Genomic DNA, 19,737 nt, shown 5'->3' with positions numbered 1-19,737 from the left:
TGATGAAAACCATTTTATTTAGCAAATTCTGAAAATCTATGTCAGTCTAAGGAAGAGTTATGTGATTAATTTTAGCTTAGGAAGGGTTAGTAAATTATGTGAGATCATTTTAGTATAATTGGGAAAATGAAGTCTAAAGGATGGAAATGTTTTTTAACAACTATGAAACAGTAAATATAATTGTTTAAACCAAACAAAAACAAAAACTACATTACTTATAGCATATATGACATGATAAGATTAATGCATCCTTTTAGAAAGACTGAACAAATAGAAAACATATGTATTTTATTTAATATACTAGAAATGTTCTGGGAAATTTTTGGGCAAATCAAACCGAACTGTTCTTTCAAAGCATCACCATATTTCGAAAACTTAAAAAAAATTTTCTTTTAACGTTTATTTATTTTTGAGACAGAGAGAGACAGAGCATGAACAGGGGAGGAGCAGAGAGAGAGAGGGAGACACAGAATCTGAAACAGGCTCCAGGCTCTGAGCTGTCAGCACAGAGCCTGACGCGGGGCTCGAACTCACGGACTGTGAGATCGTGACCTGAGCCGAAGTCGGACGCTTAACTGACCAAGCCACCCAGGCGCCCCTCAAAAACTTTTAAAATTAGAGTTATTCTTGCTGAAGTTAGATGAGAAGGGTGTTTGTGGGGTAAGAGGAAAGGGAGGGTGGTGGGAATAAAAGGGGGAGCTACTGGGTGTGGTTTTAGGTCCTTTACCCTTGAGCCACCAGCAAAGACACCCTAGAGTTTCTCCGAGTACTGAGATGATAAAACATAGAGGTCTCTTTATAAGTTAAACAACTTAATGATGTTTTTCATTTATTCCTCCAGAATCCATACATTTACTTTTTCAATTACACATTCTTTTGGCCAGCATTTGCTTTGTTTCTTCTATGTTGTAGACACTGCTTTAGCCCCTTGGGTAATCAGAGTGGTTACACAGAATCTCCTGACCTCAAAGGATTTACATTGTTGCGGGTGATTGCTGCACAGTGGGATCAATTATAGAACCTTGCTGTTTTGTGTTGTTAGAGTCAATTGAGTCTCTTTATAATCGAGTTGATCAGTTTTTTAGAAATTGGCTGAAATAGAAAATATCCTTTACAAGTCCATTACAACTCTAAGGTAAGCTATCAACTTTGGGCGATTATGATTTGTCAGTACAGGTTCACCCTTGGTAAAAAATATATCATTCTGGTGAGTGATGTTGATAATGGGGGATGTTCTGCTTTGTGTGGGGCTAGGGGTGAATATGGAAAATCTCTGTTACCTCCTTTTCAATTTTGTTGTAAGCCTAAAACTGCCTTGAAAAATTAACTTTTTAAAAAGTCAGTTACAAAAGGTTTATTGATAAGTAAATTATGTGAACAAACATCTTTTTAGTTGTTTTGTAGTTTTGATTACACATATAGCAGATATTCAATGCATTGGCATCCATAGTGATATCTTTTCCCCAGTGACCTTCAAAGTTAGCCTCAATGTATTTACTAAATTCCCCATTAAAATATATTATATGTAGGAGAAATGCAGATCAGACCAAGATGGTTTGAGGGTTTACTGTGTTCTTGTCTGCTAAGTTTTTACGAACATTATTGTGTATGAGGAAGTTCTACTTCACACAACATTTCCATATTTCAGCCAGAGTTTCTTAAATTTTTCAGTTCTCATAAAATACAGTTTGAGTCTTTATGCATTATGTATGATTCTTTATGACATCTAATCCCCCCTTTTCACCCTAGAGTATAACTATAAATAGCCATAACATTTAGCCCTGGCTATTGAACAAGCATGATGAAAATTTAGATCACAATGGGAGTCATTGCTTCAAATTTCATGATTCAGTATGCAATCTGTGTTTTAAAATGGCTTTCTCATTATTATAAATATGCTCCTTTTTGCCTAATTGTGACATCTACAAGAACAATTAATGCCAGTTGAGTTCATGGCACTTCAGAATAAGTAACTTCTATGGTTTGAAATGAATGAAGCAATAATTATATTGTAGATAGGATATTAAAAAAACCTTTTCATTAAAGTTCTAGCTCAGCCACTACTGATGGTCATTTGGGGCTTCTTATGAATTTATTATTAAAGGTGGTCAATAAAAATTCAATTTAAAATTTAGAAAAATAAAACTAGTTTTATTTTTATTCTATAGGTACTATTAAAACAAAATTAATTTTTGTGTGTGTGTGGGGGGCACCTAACTATTACCATGCAAACACTAGAACTCTTTGGATGCTTACATACTACATGGCTTTGAGAAATTTCAAAACACATTGGAAACATTGACATATGAATCTTTGCCTCTCGCACTGATATAACGAGTGAAATACAAACAGAGTGAGTATATGAGTAAATGAGCACACATATGAAGGCGTGCTGACTTCAGTAATTGTTGACTGAATGAATGACTGCATAGTAAAGAAAAATATGGTAAGCTTTTAACTGTGCTGTGTGAGATTAATTAGTAGTGGGAGACTAAGAAAGGGTCGAAATCAGTGATAATTGCAATGACAGGCAAGACTTGGCTCCAACACTTCATTAAACTTCTATTTTTATGGGGATTTCTTCATTTCCACTGGAATGAACAAGTCAGTATGCATGACTTATTCTGCAATGAACTTTGATGAATTTTTCTAAGTACATAAAAAATGAGTTGCATCCTTCTCTTAATCCAAAAAAGCCCCTATACCTACACTGATAAACCCTCTGATGCACATGTAAGAAGGCAGGATAATGGGCATGAAGGACAATCATCTATATGTATATATAAAATATATATTTTTGCTTGTCAGTAATAACTCTGAACTGCCTACAGCATTCATAGTGCCTCTTAAAAGTCAGGTATTGTACTGAATTCAAAAATTCTCTTATGCTGAGCAGGGAAAGGAAAAAAAAATCAAACACTTTCTGAATTGGGCCCAAATATCCAAGGTTAATTTTCTGAGAAAGCTGCAGCGGCTAGATAAGGCCATCCCCTGCAAATTAGTTTTGCCTGCCTGGATTACAGCTAAATTTATGCAGCTTGCCTTATCCTTTCGGAAGCGCCTCTGAAGTGTCGTAATTAACTGGCACACATAAAGTGAGCACATTTTCTGCTTGGTGGCGGCCATTCCTCATTTCATCTCAGTTCTAACCCAAATGGAAAGGTAGTTTCTTATTTTTACTGTTAAAAACTCACATGAATGCACTTGTGTGTGTGTGTGAGCAAACACACACACACCCTCCAATACTTCACCGAGGTCTTTGAAAACAATCATAAAACAGCTTCAGAACAGTTTGGAAATTTAAAGGGGTAAAGAATACTGCTGAGAGAGCAGAGAGCAATTTTTGCATAAAATTGAAATAAAAGAGAAAAGCCACCCTTTATGAAGTGGCTGGACTGGTTTGGGACTTTTTTTTTTTAAACTAGAAAAATTGGGTTTTAACCTATTTTCTTTGTGTGTTTCTTGGTTATCTGAATGAAAGCTCAAAAAAAAAATCAAGGTATGGTGAAAACTAGTATCTTCATGATCAATATATCTTTACTTTGAATTTTCTATTGTCATTTCTTTCCATATTTTGTATTTTCCCCATGCCCACCCCCACATTTTAGAGGTCACTATTTTCATTAAAACTTAAGCCAAAAAGAAAACAGAAACAAAAACAAAGAAAACTCATCAGACACCTTTCTCAGAGATGTGGCTCCATTTTTCCATTCATTTATATATGTGTTGCTTTGGCTGAACAACTTCTTTTTCTTCTGGAAAAGGCTGAGGCGGTCAGTATTTATTGAATATCAATATAAGCGTTTGTCGGAACTGTCCTCAGCATTACAGTTGACTTTGGTCAGCTCCTGGAAAATACACTAGATATTTCAGTGATCCTTGCTTCACATACTTCATTAAGGAGGTTTTGTTTTGTTTTTCTTTTGAACATAAAACATTGGATTTGCAGCCTGCAGAAGCTGATCAAGAATCCCACAATGTCCAGGCTCATGGAGTCCCACACTGAGTATGACACCAGATTAGTCATAATCTGCAAAGCACCAGGAGAGATTTTCTATCCTGCATCCCATACTCTGTTTCCAGATTTCTTTGGCTTCAGTTCCTCCTAGAGTTATTATGAGGATTAAATGAGTTAATACATATAAAGTGTTTAGAACTGTGCCTGGCACTTAGCAAATATTCAATAAATGTTAGCTGTTATTCTATTCTCAGTAGGATGCTGCTCTAATGTTGGGTTCTGGCTGAGTCCTTATTCACATAGCAGTTGCTTTTTCTCCAATGAGTTTTATTTTTAGCAGGTGAAACATATCAGAATTTCATTTCTCTCATCTTTTCTGAAAAAAGGGAAAAACACTGCTTTTTCTAGTGACTTTTCCCTTCCAATCTTTTTCTGTTTTCTCACTGCAAGCCAGGGCATCATTTTCACCCACTTTTCTAGGTGTCCCCTTTGGGGCCCTCTAGGTCTTTTCCTTACTCTCCCTTCATGATTCTTGTAACACTTGTTCTCTTTGATTCTCATTTCTAGAAATGTTTAATTGTCTCTGTCATGTAACCACTCCTGAGAAACAGAATACCCCAAAACCTTTTGTGTATGAGAAGAACTTAGTGGTGCCTCAAGGAAGATGTTACTTGAATGCAGAAGTTGTCTAATACAGTGTAGAAGATATCTTCCTTCTTTGATTATTTTTCTTAGAGGAAAATTGCCATGCTGAGATTTACTTTACATAAAATAGAATATTCACTTCTTCAACTCAATTGCACATTTAAAAGACAATTAACAATTCATAAAAGTCAATCACTTGGATCTACAGATTGATCTGTTTACCTTCAAAACACCTTCCAATGATTGTGGCCAGAGCTTTGATATTTTCCCAGGAAAAGGGACTACATTCACATCCTTTTGGGTGTGTAGAGTGGAAGGGGAGCTTTCTCTTTTGATGACTTGTTAGAACTGAGAGAAAGAATCAGACAAAATGTTTCCCAATGAGAAATGGTAGATTTATTTAGGATATAAGATTTTTGGTCCTGCTTCTAGTCCTGCTTCTATAATGTTTGCTTCCGCTAACATGCTAAATGTTTAGAAAGTAAATGCAAAGTTGAAGCTAATAGATTATTCACTTTGAGGGACCAAAAATGCCAGTCCAGAAGGTAGACTTCCAGTAACCTGGCTTAGACATTGTTATTGAAGTAAGAGTGCTTAAATGATGGGGTGCCTGGGTGACTCAGTCATTTAGGCATCCGACTTCAGCTCAGGTCATGATCTCATGATTGGTGGGTTCATGCCCCACATTGGGCTCTGTGCTGACAGCTCAGAGCCTGGAGCCTGCTTCAGATTCTGTGTCTCCCTCTCTCTCTTTGCCCCTCCCCTGCTCATGCTCTGCCTCTGTCTGTCTCTCTCTCTCTCTCTCAAAAATGAATAAAAATTTAAAAAAGTGCTTAAATGACACATTATGGTTATTCAATTGTAGGGACAGGAGACAGCCATGGTCCTGAGATTAATATATTATCCAGTTTTGTTGACTTAATTAAAAGTGACTCCTTGAGAAACCTATAGGATTCTGACCACCAGAGTGTGGTTTAATTTTAATTAGGAGCCCAGGAACCTTATTTCATCTTCTAATTTTAGGAGACCTGGCAAGGTGAAATGTAGTACTTCGGAGGCAGGAGAGAGGGTGGGGTGAAGTCGGTAACCCAGAGCTTATACACAGACTAAGTTATGGGTCAGAACTGGTTCTAGTATGGTCAGTGGCTGAGGGAAGGCTTTCAGGGAGTGATGATTAAAGCTTTGACTATGACAGTCCAAGTATGGGGACCTAACTGCCACAGCTGTGCAGGCATCTGCCATTATGGCAAAGTGGATCAGGATCTATGGTACTGGGTAGAATATAGTTTAATTGCCATATTATGATGCAACAAGAAACAATGCCATTGACAGAATTTTCTCTCTCCTCCTCCCTTTGGAAGGGGATTGACTTATTTATTTTATTTTTTTTAAGTTTATTATTTTTTAGAGAGAGTTGTGTGAACATGGAGGAAGGGGCAGAGAGAGAGGGGGAAAGAGAGTATTCCAAGCAGGATCCATGCTGTCAGTGCACAGCACAATGCAGGCCTCCATCCCACGAATGGTGAGATTATGACTTGGGCCGAAGTCAAGAATCAGACGCTTAACCGACTAAGCCACCCAGGTGCCCCTGTGGATTGACTTCTTTTAGATTTAAAACTTCACCTAAGTGAGTATTGAATGAATGTATTCCATTGATAATATAACATATTTTTATGTTTTAAACAACTATGTGCTTTGTTGATCATAAAATAATATGCATTGTTTAAAATTTGAAATATAAGAGGAATTAAAAAAAACTGTGGTATAACATTGTGAAAATATATTTGATACACTTCGGTGTGTGCTTACTTTTACCACTTAAGATATTTGGTGTATGGCTAAACACCGGAGTTATTTTATGGCTGTGATTGTTACTTGGGAGCTATCCTAGATATTTTACAACCTTGTTTGTAACTGTACTCTACAGAGAGCCACACCAGCTCTTTATGTATTCTCATCTTAAACAACATCAAAAGGTAATGAAAGGAAGATTTTCAATGCAACAACTAAGCACAGACTTAATCTTAATGAGTATATTAGCATAGTGGAATGACTATCCAGGTTGATCTACAGCAAGATTTAAACAAAATACCTTAAATTATAATTACCAGCACATACTTAAGGGATACATAATATCCTCTCCCATTCAAGGAGAGGTAGATCTCTGTTGCCTCCACCTGAAATTTTGTAAGCTCCTGAAGGTAGGAATGAGTGGAGGAATAATGAGACAAAAGAAAACCCAAGGATATATCTAGAGCACCATATGACCTCTTGACTTGAGTCAGGCTTTGAACTGAGCAGAAAAAGAAAGTATTTTGATCAAATTGCTCTCATCTTATTTAAAAAGTCTCTCTATAATGTTTGCTTCAAAGAGCTCTTATTACTTTTTTTTATATTTGAAAATATAGATTAATTTCTTAGAATTATGCTGCAAGCTTTCATGTGAGGTAAATCCAGATTCTCAATCTTAATATAAAAACACATTTTAAAGTAAGTTTCTTATTTATATTTCTTGCTTTAAAAAAATGTTTGGTCATGAATGTTGGTTTCAGATTTTTTTGTTTAGCTGTGACAGAACTCTGTGTTCACAGAAAATTCAGTGAAAATTCTTACAAAACAATAGAGTCTGTGAAGGCTAGGAACACATTTAAAACTTAACAAAATTTTAGGGAGTGTATATAAGGTGTGTTAATTTTAATAAAACTGAGAGTGACCTAAACCAGAAAACCTATATTCTAAGCAAACCTGAAAAGTCAATTATTCATAGAAATAGCACAGGGTTAATTGGCTTTTAACAACAACAACAACATCAACGACAAGAATACTACCACCTTTGGAAAAGCTTGAGAATTAATTTTCAAGTTCTCTAGAGTTAGATACAACCACCCTGAGTCTAGAGGCTCACAAAAATAATAATGCTTAAAAAAAAAGGCTTTCCAAAGCCTGTTCATTCTTTTTTTCTATTTCCTTTTTAAAAATACAAATATATATATATTTAAGGTATACAACATGATGATTTGATATACTATACATAGCGAAGCCTATTCATTCTTGTTCTTTCTAGAATGTCTTGTATGTCCTTCTCCTGCCTGATACTCTTCTGGCTGGAGATGCGAGGCTCAGGTGACATTCAGGTCTTTTACATTGACATGAACACTTGTTCTTTTCTATAATAAGAAAAAAAATGAAAAACAATAGTTTCCACCCTCCCCTTAGTGGGAGGAATAACTTCTCTCTCCCTGTGCACAGGTAATCACAGGGCGAAAGAGTGAGCCACAGGTCTCTGCAGGGACAAGGGTTGCTCAGCATGTTAGTACTTGCTGCCTCACGCACTGCCCTGTGGCAGGGGCCTTTTCAGGTCACCCTCAGCGGCTGTTCCTGGTACCAGCTTTCAGCAGATGCTTCTTCAGTGGTGACCCTGGTTGCGAAACAGTCCTGCCAGCAGTGGCTCTCATGACTGAGATGAGATTCAGCTTCTAGTGGTTGTTTTCACTGTCAGGAATGCATTTCAGCAGCAGCTTTGATCTAGGCTTCCTGGTCTTTCATCTGTGGGACAATTTAGGGTAATTAGAGTGATTCCCCTTGCATTTACCTTTCTATTCTTCTAGCACCCTCTGGCTAAGACCATTTCTGTCTCCTGTGTGCTGGCTGTGTGCTACTTCAGTCTCGGGGAGCAGGACTGTTCTGGAGACTGGAAAGTAAAGAATCTAGGGCAGCATTGTGGCTCAGAATAACCCAAAGCTTTTGTTTATGCCAATTCCCAGAAACTGGGATCTTGCTTTGTTTATGACTTCATCACATACCTTCCGCCTGCTCCTGTCCTTCCACATAGGTGATGCTTTGTTCCTGTTCCTGGTGCCCGAGCTGTTCCTTGGCTTCAGGTGTCCTGAAGGACCCAGTCAAATGCTCCAGTCCTTCTCACAGGGTGAGGACTTCTTTCCCTGATGTTGGAACACAGGGAGAGTTCAGCTCCGTGTCTGGGTGCAGGCCTTCCCTATAGGCTTCAGGCCCTGGTTCTGAGCACTTAACTCCTGAAGGCAGCACCTAGCAGGGGTCTTGCCAAGACCTTCTAGTACAGTGTGTTACAGGCTGCTTTTGGGAACCTCAGTTCCAATACAACCCACCAGGTTTGCTTTGTATTTCTATAACCATGAGGCTTTTTGGGCATCTTTCCCAGGAAGAGAGAGCATGTTATCCTAAAGGTAAATTCCAGTCTCCTCATTTTCCAAATAGAAAATACCTGGAAGCTTTGCTTCAGTGTTGATTCTGCTGGTGTGTTTCCTTCTCCTCTCCCCTCCCTGGACTCCATGCTCTGAACTCCCAGCGAGAAAATAACTTTCTCTGGGCCCTGGATCTGGGGCAGGCATTCCACTGTTCTTCAAGAATGATGAGGATAATGTCATTCACTTCTTGTGATGACTGTCTCCTTCTTGTTATGAACACAGTATCTCATTTAATTCTTTCAACACTCCTTAATATACAAGAAAAGTAAGATTCAGAGAGTCTGAAGTCTTATATACATGGATTTGGGAAAAAATATCTTCCATTTTTCTTTATATATCTCTCTTCAGAGAGTTCTGGGTCAAAATGCAAATTAAATTCCCTGAGAAAAGTTCCCCAAGGTAAATATGCAAATGTGCTCTAATTATGGCCATGTATTACATATGAGTATGCCCTTCTTTGTAACAAAATTGGTTTCTGTTATTAGATATCTCCATGTGTTAAATATTTATCATTGCTTTGATAAGTTAACATGCCACGATGAATTATTGACCCTTTCGTTTACAATTTTTTTTTTTGTTTCTAACCTTAACATTGTGAACTCTGCATAATCTGATCACTGTAGTTATATTTGGTTGAAAAGACGTTTCGGTTACATGCTAGGGTATTAGTGTTGAAAACATTCACTGAGTCTATATAAGAACTGTTAACAACTAAAATGGGAGATGAATACCTAAAAGATTATACATGGAGGAATTTGAAAATTTAACAATAATCATGACAATGGAGCTATAACATCAAAGGATGATGGTTTTATGTAGGATGATTACTTTGGGGTATTTTGTGAGGATCAAGTAAAGCACAAATCCGTAGCAGAAGTAATATTCTGGTGGAAGTCATGAAAATATGTAAAATATATCAATAATCAGTGGAAAGGGTATAGGTGTGTAAATAAGGGAGATATTGGAGTTCTAAGTCTTATTTCTGACACTTCACTATTTCTATAACTTTGGGAAGCTCACTTCCCTTATTGATTTTTCTATTTTATTAAGTAGGACCAATAATAATATTTATGTCGCAAGTTCTTGTGAGGTAAAGTATATGAGAGTGCTGTAAAAACTAAAGCATCCTATACATACTAGTTTTATGTATTTATGCATTCACTTTATTATTTGCAACGCGATGCTTTAGGCAGGGTGGGGACCAGAATGGAGCATTGAACACAAACGACAGAAGTACCTGATATAAAAGAGCTCGCATTTCAGTTCAAAGAAAGAATTTTAAGGCTAATTTTTACTCTTAGAATCCACTGGAGTTTATTTCATAGCTTATTTTCATCTAAGCCTGAGGACAGGTTTAAAAGGTTGAAGATATTTGTGTTTATTTAGCCAAATTCTGTGTCATGAAAAGTTCCATGATGTTTACTTTTAAGATTATTTTGCCCATGTAGATAAGGGAGACAAGGGATGGATTTGGGGTATTTATAAATTAAGATCATGAAGCCATTGAGAACTTCTAAGTAGAACTATTTTTTTGCTTCTTGATATAAACTGCATACTTCAGAAATGACTGCTTTAAAATAGGTTATCTTAAAAAAGCAGACTTAGTGTGACAGTCCAGGTTCCTCAAATCTTTAAGATTTGACTAACAGTCTGTCTCTTTCGGAAATCACCTTTGATTTAACAGAGAAATACCCATGGTGTTACAGTGTAGTGATTGTATCAAAAATGGGTGCAGGGGTGCCTGTGTGTCTCAGTTGGTTAAGCATCCGACTTCAGCTCAGGTCATGATCTTGAAGTTTGTCAGTTTGAGTCCTGCATTGGGCACTGTGCTGTCAGCTCAGAGCCTGGAACCTGCTTTGGATTCTGTGTCTTCCTCTCCCTCTGCCCCTCCCACTCACATTATGTCTCTCTCTATGCCCCCTAAAATGAATAAACATTAAAAAAATTTAAAAAATGGGTGCATTAATATTCCTGGTCCCACATACTCTTTTTGCCCCTCTTCTATCAAGAGGTAGAGTCTGTTTCCATCTCCTTGAACTCGGGCAAATCTTGACAAGTAGAATGAGGTGGAAGCAAAGCTATGTTATTTCCTAGGCTAGGTCATAAAAGGGGTACAGCCTCTATCTGCGTTTCTCCCTCTTGGGACACACAGCTTGTAACAAGTGCAGCTACTCTGAAGCCCGCATACTGGAGGGTCCCAATGAAGAGAGTTTGCGGAGATGGAGAGGAACACCTGAGGACACCCCAGCTGTGCTAGTCCCAGATGTTTGCCTTTTCCCTGAATGTTGAGCCCTTGGATGATTGCAACCTCCTGCCTTCAAGTGGAATCTGCTGATGCTGAGTAGATTAGAGACAAGCTGATTAGATTCCAGCTTCTTAAGAGAAATAAATGTTGCTGATGTTTTAGGCCACTAAATTTTGGAGTGGTTTGTTAGGTGTTCATAGAAAACTGGAACACACAGTAACTCAACTGATCATTTGCTTGTATATTAGGTTGACTTACTATTAATATAAGCCATTTAGCTTCTGTCTGTTTATATTGTTTTCATTACTTGTGCATAACCATTGGATACTAAATGCCTAGAGATCCTTTTTTCATGAAATCTATTTTGCATGAACCCTTTGTATTGGATACACTGCTATGTATACGTAGGAAACTAGTGGTATTATTTGATATAGTATAGGGATTGCCAGTATGACTCCCTATAACTTCATACCTTGATTACGTGAATGTCTGTTTTTATTTTTATTATTTTTTTATTTTTTAAAATAAGCTCTTTGTCCAATGTGGGGCTCGAACTCAAAAGTCACATGCTCTATTGACTGAGCCAGCCAGGCACCCCAATTATGTGGGTGTCTTAATGCATTATTTTATTTGTTAGGGTGAATAGGGCTGCAAGTGACAAAAATGCAACTCAAAGTGGCTGAACCAAAAGGCAATGTGTTATCTTATTAAATAAAAAGTTTAGGGGTAGGATGCTCCCAGAGTTTCCTCCATCAAACCTAACGCTTTTGCTAGGTTTTACAGGCTTGCCTCCTCAAAGTCACAAAAGGGCTCTAAGTATTCCCTGAAGACAGGAAAACATTCAGTTAATGAAGCCTGGCTTTCCTCTTGTATATCTTCTTTTTGCAGAAGCCCACAGCAGGCTTCCCTTCAGGGGCCATTGGTCAGTTTCAGGCCAATGATCTTGGAAATGTCTTGAATACCAGGCAATACCGTGAGAAATCTCAGAATTCTATTAGAAATCATTATTATATCATAAAAGTGGTATGGTCCTAAAAGTTAGGGAACTTATGAAGAGAAGTTCAGATTGTATCAAGTTTGCTTATCTTTAGGATTAGACAGGCAGTAAATGTTTGTATTTTAAGAGCTAAAAATGCAAAATACAATCATATCATGAATGCTTGTAAATTGGGCACAGATATTCTGTCTCTGAAGACACTAAGAACAACAGCTCTCTTGGTTATAAAACCCTTGTTCTAGTCTATGAAAAGAGACCTTTAGCCGATAAAGGATACTCTATCAGGATGTATGAAAAGAAAACACAGTGATAGAGCTGAAATATATGATTGCTAAGCAATCACAACTGATGGTGAAGTTATTCCTCAAAGTTGACTGTTATGACATAGCTATTATCTAAATACTTAAGCACCTTTCAACCCTGGGGAGATTGAGAATTCAGTGGCAAAAAGTTTAAGTTAACCAACATAGTGTTTAATAACTGATGCTTTATATAATGGTAATTTTTAAGAAATCAGTTCCAGTAGACTTAGACTTAGAAGTCAGCTGGGTTATTCCCATTTAAAATATAAAATTAAGTTATCAATTTTGACCTGCATTTTACATTAAAATCTGATTAAGTTTACATACAATGCTGAAACATTTTTGACAATGTAAGATTCATCATACTAACATGTTTATTAAATATAAAAGAGTTATTTTGAACTCAAAAAGTTAGTGTTAAGTAAAATAATTTAAATCCTTTAAAATTTGAATGCATTTAATTTATAAATACAGATTAAAACATTTGAAGTGGTTTAAGTTTGTAAATGGTGCCAAACATTAATCAGATGGCCTTATAAAAACCAATTATTAAGTCTAGATTATAAATAGAATTATGATAAATCTGTAATCTGAAAGCTTGAGGACAGGTTTTTAAAATATGTAACTTTAATAAAATGAATTAAAAAATTTTAAAAATCAAAGTAAACATATGAGTAATTTTTTTCTGACCACAAAAATTGCCTTCAAACTCTTTCACCAAGAAATTCATGGTTAACACCTAGAACTTATTTACATGTTTATTCCTAAACCAATCACTGGCAAGCATCATGTGTACACAGTGATTCATTCAGGCCTGTTTTTTTTACCATAGAGGCCTGGAGAGGGACCTTTCCTACGCTCTGATTTTTGTAGTTTGTGTTAAAAAATCGGACTATCCACCATAAATAGAACTTCAGGGCTTGTACACTAAAAGATAAAGATCTTACTTAACAAAGTTCTTAATTTTTATTTCTGAGGTGAACACTGTGATCTCTTTGTAGATCATCAATGTTTACTCCTTCGGATAAATGTAACTCCTTGATAATTCCTCGATGTTTTATTGAGTTACTATGACTTTCAATTATATCGTTTTGTATCATTTTAAATAGATGTTTTGAAGTTTTCTTAATTAGATCTTAAAGGTTCCTTTTCCCCCAGCTTGCTGAGTATCTGAGATTTCATCTTCCCTGAGTATCACAAGGATCCTCCTTCACTGGTGATCCTGAGGGGAATCTGGGAAGTGGTTTTGGTAATATGTCAATATAAAAGCAAGCTATAATTGCAAGGCCTTAAGGGACTGGAGTGTGGGGATTCTCAGCCCCTGACCAGTAAAATCTTTCCCCCTTCCTTTCTGCAATGCATTTCTTATAAATGGCAAAATCTTGGTTTAAATTATGAGTCTATAGTCTTCTACAAGATTGAACATATTCCGAGTTCGGCTGGAAAGGAAGAATGGAGGGTATGGGAGAAGAAGGTGATTGATTAGGCTGCCATAGTGTTTACCATAATATTTCAAACAGATGAGCCCTGATCCTTTGACATTGTTTATTCGGCTGTAAATGTATAAGGTTTGATGATATCCCTTGATCAACATTAATGGTTGAGGGAGTTAAATTCCTATTTCCTAAAAGAAGTGTTAAATGATGTGTTATAATAAACATTTATGCTGTAAGAATAAAGTCATTCAGATATTTATTTCCTAGGGGGCAACTAGGCCAAATAATATCTTTTAGGAAAAACTGATGCTCAAGTATTTATTGGTACAATCATTTGGATATGATAAATGGGAAATACATTAAAAAGAAACACAGAATGGTAAGAGATCTACAGGTTAACTGATAATGTAATTTAGGCTAAAATTCTTTCTTTGGTACTATCCAACCATCAATCTAATTTTTCTTCAGTACCTACATATGCCAAGCACAAAAAATAGTTAAAATTTTATGATCTATATGGGACAGAGAATCTATGAATTTAAAAAGATTTACAATATGATATTGAATGTAATAATTGCCACAGTTGTCTAGGCACATAGTGTGTAGGAATTCTAGGAAAGGAAAACATTTTCAGCTGAAGTGATAGGGATGGCTTATAGTATAAACCCCTCTCCTAAGTTTTAGATTACATATTAGCTGACTACCAGACATGACCACTTGGATCTGGGATCAGTTCGTTAAACACTGGCTCAAAAATTCTGTAAAATATACAACCCAGAGAAGTGTAACTTAAAGCAATCAACATTTTATTATCACTTATGCATGTAGTATATGGTATCTAGCAACCAGTGATTTTAATTTTTAAATTAATGATTGAATAAGTGAATAAAGGATGAATGAAGATGGTATTGGATTTGAATGAATCTTGAAGGATGCTAGGATTAGGAATTGTTAAAAAGCCATTCAAGTTAAAGAACTGTGTGAACATAGACATAAAGCTAAAAACATGGAAAGCATGTTCCATGGATAAAATGAATGGGCTAATTTGGTTAGAATGCAGTATTGAAAAATAGGGAGAGATAAACAGAAATCAAGTTGATGTCAGGTTAAGATGCTTGGACTCGGTCCTGCAGGCAATTGATAAACAGGTGAAAGGTTTAGATTGAGAGTTCCTGATAAAATTGTGTGGTAGGAAAGTTACTCCGGCAGTAGTATGAAATATGAATTTCAGGGGTAAAGCCAATAGTAAAGGTAAATAAATATATCAAGAAAAAGATAATAGGGGTCTAAATTAAGATGGTGACTATGAAATGAGAAAGGCACATCTAAATAAAATTTAATGGCAAATTGAGTCTCAACAAGTTATATCAGGGTTTCAGTAGGGGTGAAAGATACATGAAGCTTTGACCTGGGATGGTAAGGAGAAGGCTGTTATTACAAACAAACAAGGAAGGTCATTTATGTCACTGGGTGAGACTATCACAGGTTCAGGCTTAAAAATTCTGGATTCGAAAATAGCAGTTGGGGTAGGCAGCTTCTAGATGGTGCCTAATAATAGCCACCTCTTGTGTTTCACACCTGTAAGTAATCTGCCCTTGAGTGTGGGCAGGGTTTAAGTGAATTTTTCCTAATTAATTGAATATAGCAGATGAGGTAGAATGTCACATGTGAGATTAAGTTATTAAAAATACAAAAACAGAGCTGCCAAGGTGGTTCAATCCACTCAACATCTGACTCTTGACTTTGGCTTGAGTCGTGATCCCAGGGTTGTGGGATTGAACCCTGCATTGGGCTCTGTGCTGAGCATGCAGTCTGCTTGAGATTCTCTTCCTGTCTCCATCTGCTCCTTTCCCCTGCTCCAGGGCGCTCTCTCTCTGTAAAATATAAACAAACAAACAAACAAACAAACAGCAAAAGCAAAAACTTTCAGCTTCTATCCTGGTGTTCTCTTTTGCTCTCACAGTGTTTGCCCCTGGAACACTAGCTGCCATGGACACTATGTGTGGGAAGGGACTGATACACGCAGACAACTACATGAGTGAGCGTGAAAGTGCATTATCCTCCTTCAAGTGAACTTTTCAGGTGAGATCAAACTTCACCTGACATAATATAGCTTGAATACAGCCTCATGAGAGATCTTGAGCCAGAGGTACCCAGATAGGCCTAATACAGATTCCTGACACACAGATACTATGAAATAATACATACTTTTTCTAAGCTGAAAAGTTTTGTAGTAAATGGTTTTATAGTAATAATAGCTAATATAGTAATTTATCCAAATGGTACTGTTAATTTGATTGGGATTGAGTTTATTCATAGGTTTGAAATTCTATGGCTTGAGGGGAAAGTTGAAGCCTTGAGATATATATATATATATATATATATATATATATATATATATATATATATATATATATATATAAATAGATATAGATATAGATATATATACATACATATATATATACATATATACATATATATATATACACATACATGTGTGTATATATATATATGTATATATGTATATATGTGTGTATATATATATACACACACACACACACACACACACACACACACCAAAAACTGAGCCACAGAGATACTGTACTTAAGATAGAACTCAAGGAAAAATATAGTTTCAAAGGTCATTAGGTCAATATTGCCAAGTGATAAAAATAGGTAAACTAATTAAATTTTCCTTCAGATTTTCCAAATGATACCTTTATGGGGGATTACTGGGGAAGTTGAACAAAATGAGAGAATGCCAATCAATTATCATACATAGTTTCTTTGAAAACACAGAAGTCCAAATATTAGCAAACTAACATGAATGTAAATATTACCTCCGTGAAAAGCTGGCATAACTCATGTAATTTAGGTTTCTGGCTCCATTAAACCATATAAGTAATGTAAAATTGAAAAAAGCTATTAGATGTATTGAAATCTAAAAGGCGTATTGTTCAACAAGTACCATAAAAGATGATTAATGTGTATTTGGTGAAAACAGATCATTTTGGACCATGAGTGAAGGATTGATTATTTTGTGGAATACTTCTAATTTTTTCTCACTGATCATAAATAATACCTTATCAGATGTAAAAAAAAAAAAACCTCTTCAGTTGGTTTCTGATATGAATTAACCTCCATGCTATTGAGAGCTTAGTGAAAATTTATGAACTTGAATCAGGACTAACTGTTGTATAGTTTCACAGACAATTACTCTGTGGTAGCAACTTAATGCCTTTTGAACGTCAGTTTATTAATAATCACAATTCTTTTAATTCTACATAATATTTTAAAGACTCATCCATGGGGTTCCATAAAACCACAGGGCTAATCTAAGGCTTAAATCCATGAAGTCAGTTATTTTCACCTTTTGTCTCCCATGTATTTTATGTAAACACTACTCTTCTGGTTGATGTGTTTCCTTCTCTCAGATATCTATGAACTCTGTGCAAGACTTAATTAACATTAAGTGTGAAAGGATCACACTTTTCATTTCATGCTGATCTGCTCAAATAATAAACACCATTGGGTGCTTTTGTGTAAGGAAAATATTTTTTTGATTATTTGGTAATCTACAGTCATCTTATAAAATGAGTTTAATCTGCTAAAGTCTTATGCTGATAGATTAGTAAAATGTAAACTTAAATAAAACAAGCTAGAGGAAAACTTTAGTTGGCTATGGTATGAGAAACTCCTCTTGAGGAGAATATATTCAAACTAACATCTGCCAATTGGCTGAATACATTGAAACTGTCTAATCACGCCAAATCATTTGGAAACAAAATTTTTAGTTTTAATGAACATTATTTCTTTTCAATACTGTCTGAATTTAGTGAAAAGTTTTAATATCTTTTTTTTTTGTATAAGTAAATCAAGACTTCATTTTTCTTTATCAATCTTTTCATCTAAGGTAGGTAAAAAGAGAAACCCAGCACACCAATACTGCTTTAAGTCAATAGATAGGTGTTATGACTTTTAACCTATTTACTTTCTGTTTCCACAACTTCTGACATTATAATTAGGTGAGACACTTTCCCTCCTCATATAAACTAAAATCCTCTCTAGACACTGGTATAAACAGATAGAGATGAATAATAGCCATGGTTTGAAATAACTAAATATGGAAACAGTATAAAAATTGTCTTCCTATTGCCTATTCAAAGTCATTTAAAGAAAAGTGGTCATGAGGCAGATCTTGAAAGTGAAAGAGATAGGGTCTTTAAATGGATAAAATATTCTAAGTGTTTAGAGAGGAAAAAAAAAAGATATCATGTTAGAAAGTGGATAGTCAGGGCCACTACCCATGTCTTCTTTGTGCAAATTAGGGAAAGACACCACCTTATGGCAGATTAATTCCATGGGCTTATAGCTTGAAACCTGATGATGCCTTCATATAAATTTTAAAAAAATGTGTCCCACGGGCAGATGCAGTTCTTTCCCAGGATGGTTTGCCAAGAAAATTGTAGGCTAAATTACAGTCCCGACTCCCTCCTTGGCAAGGGCCCTAGAAGGTTAGTATTTGGTGTGATCATTTATGATGGTCCTGTGGATGGTGTAGGAGAATTTCATTTTACAGGGAAACAAGAGTTATTAGGAAGATAATTTTTTTAATAAAGTTAACAGCATATACTCAATCTTCAGCACAGTTCCAATTACGGTTCTTTTGTTGTAAGTAACAGAAACTGACTTTGGCTAATGTGGGAAATATTTACTGGCATAATATAAAGCAGAAATTATCTTATTTATTGGGATGATATAAGGTAGAAATTACCTTTGGGATGAAAAAGAGCCATTTGGTTTCAGTTTTTATGTCATTACACTTAAGATTTAAATTCTGAGTTTGGAGTGGAGACTCTGATTGTCCATGTTTGGGTTTTGTACCCACCAACCCTTAGAAAGCAGAGGGAGAAAACAGTAGCTAACACTCTATGTAGAGGGGTTACAAATGAATCCCAATAGCAATATCAGAAGGGATACAAGCTGAGTATACAACATCATCTGAAATCTCCTACAACTACCTTTGCAATAAATACATTGAACAAGAAAGAAGAGTAATTGGAAAATTTTTTCATATGATACTTTAATATTTTTCATATCTCTTCAATAATTATGACAGGAATATATTTGTTCCTTTATTTAGGATGTTAATTATTGTTATAGAAAACAGTGACATTGAGTTTTTAGAAATAATGCATGGATGGGGCGCCTGGGTGGCGCAGTCGGTTAAGCGTCCGACTTCAGCCAGGTCACGATCTCGCGGTCCGTGAGTTCGAGCCCCGCGTCAGGCTCTGGGCTGATGGCTCGGAGCCTGGAGCCTGTTTCCGATTCTGTGTCTCCCTCTCTCTCTGCCCCTCCCCCGTTCATGCTCTGTCTCTCTCTGTCCCAAAAATAAATAAAAAACGTTGAAAAAAAATTTAGAAATAATGCATGGATGGAGATATAAGCCCCTGAAATTTTAATATTACCCTATCCTTTCTTTTATGAAAGCTTCTCTAAGATCCTAGGTGTAATTCGTATGCTGTCCAACTGAAGCAATACAAGAACCATGTTACAAATCAAGTCTGATTTAAAAAGAAAAACTTCACAGAAATTTATTTTTTGATGTCTACATTGTAATATTTTCCCAAAATTCTTCCCAATTTTATCCCTCTACCATAGAAACCTATAAAAGATAATAGTAAAAAAAAATCACTGAAGGAGAGACAGAAAAAGGGAGCTTTTGATGTTTCTCTTCAGGGTTCCATATGAAATCTTTCTCTTCTTGATTTGTACAAGTTCCAGAAGTATTTGGAGATTCTCACTTGTGGGTCCAGCCCAGCTGGACTCTTTAACCCTTCTCTGCCCTCTTCTAATTCACACCAGTTTCATATCAAAAGGCTAAATTAAATAAACTCTACATAGCAGACAGAGGAAAGGAGGTCACCAATT

General features: G+C 36.0%; 1 long non-coding RNA gene across 1 annotated transcript in view; it reads left to right on the top strand.

Moving 5' to 3' along the window:
• LOC123383888 overlaps positions 1 to 19,737 on the top strand; it is a 110,193-nt gene that overhangs the window by 84,647 nt on the left and 5,809 nt on the right. The window contains exon 2 of the long non-coding RNA XR_006594241.1: positions 15,770 to 15,888. This is a non-coding gene — a long non-coding RNA (uncharacterized LOC123383888). The remainder of the gene's footprint in view (positions 1 to 15,769; positions 15,889 to 19,737) is intronic.

Source organism: Felis catus, chromosome A2 (assembly GCF_018350175.1).
Source record: "Felis catus isolate Fca126 chromosome A2, F.catus_Fca126_mat1.0, whole genome shotgun sequence".
NCBI lineage: Eukaryota > Metazoa > Chordata > Mammalia > Carnivora > Felidae > Felis > Felis catus.
The sequence above is the reverse complement of the archived record's forward strand: the minus strand, read 5'-3'. Positions and strand labels throughout refer to the sequence as shown.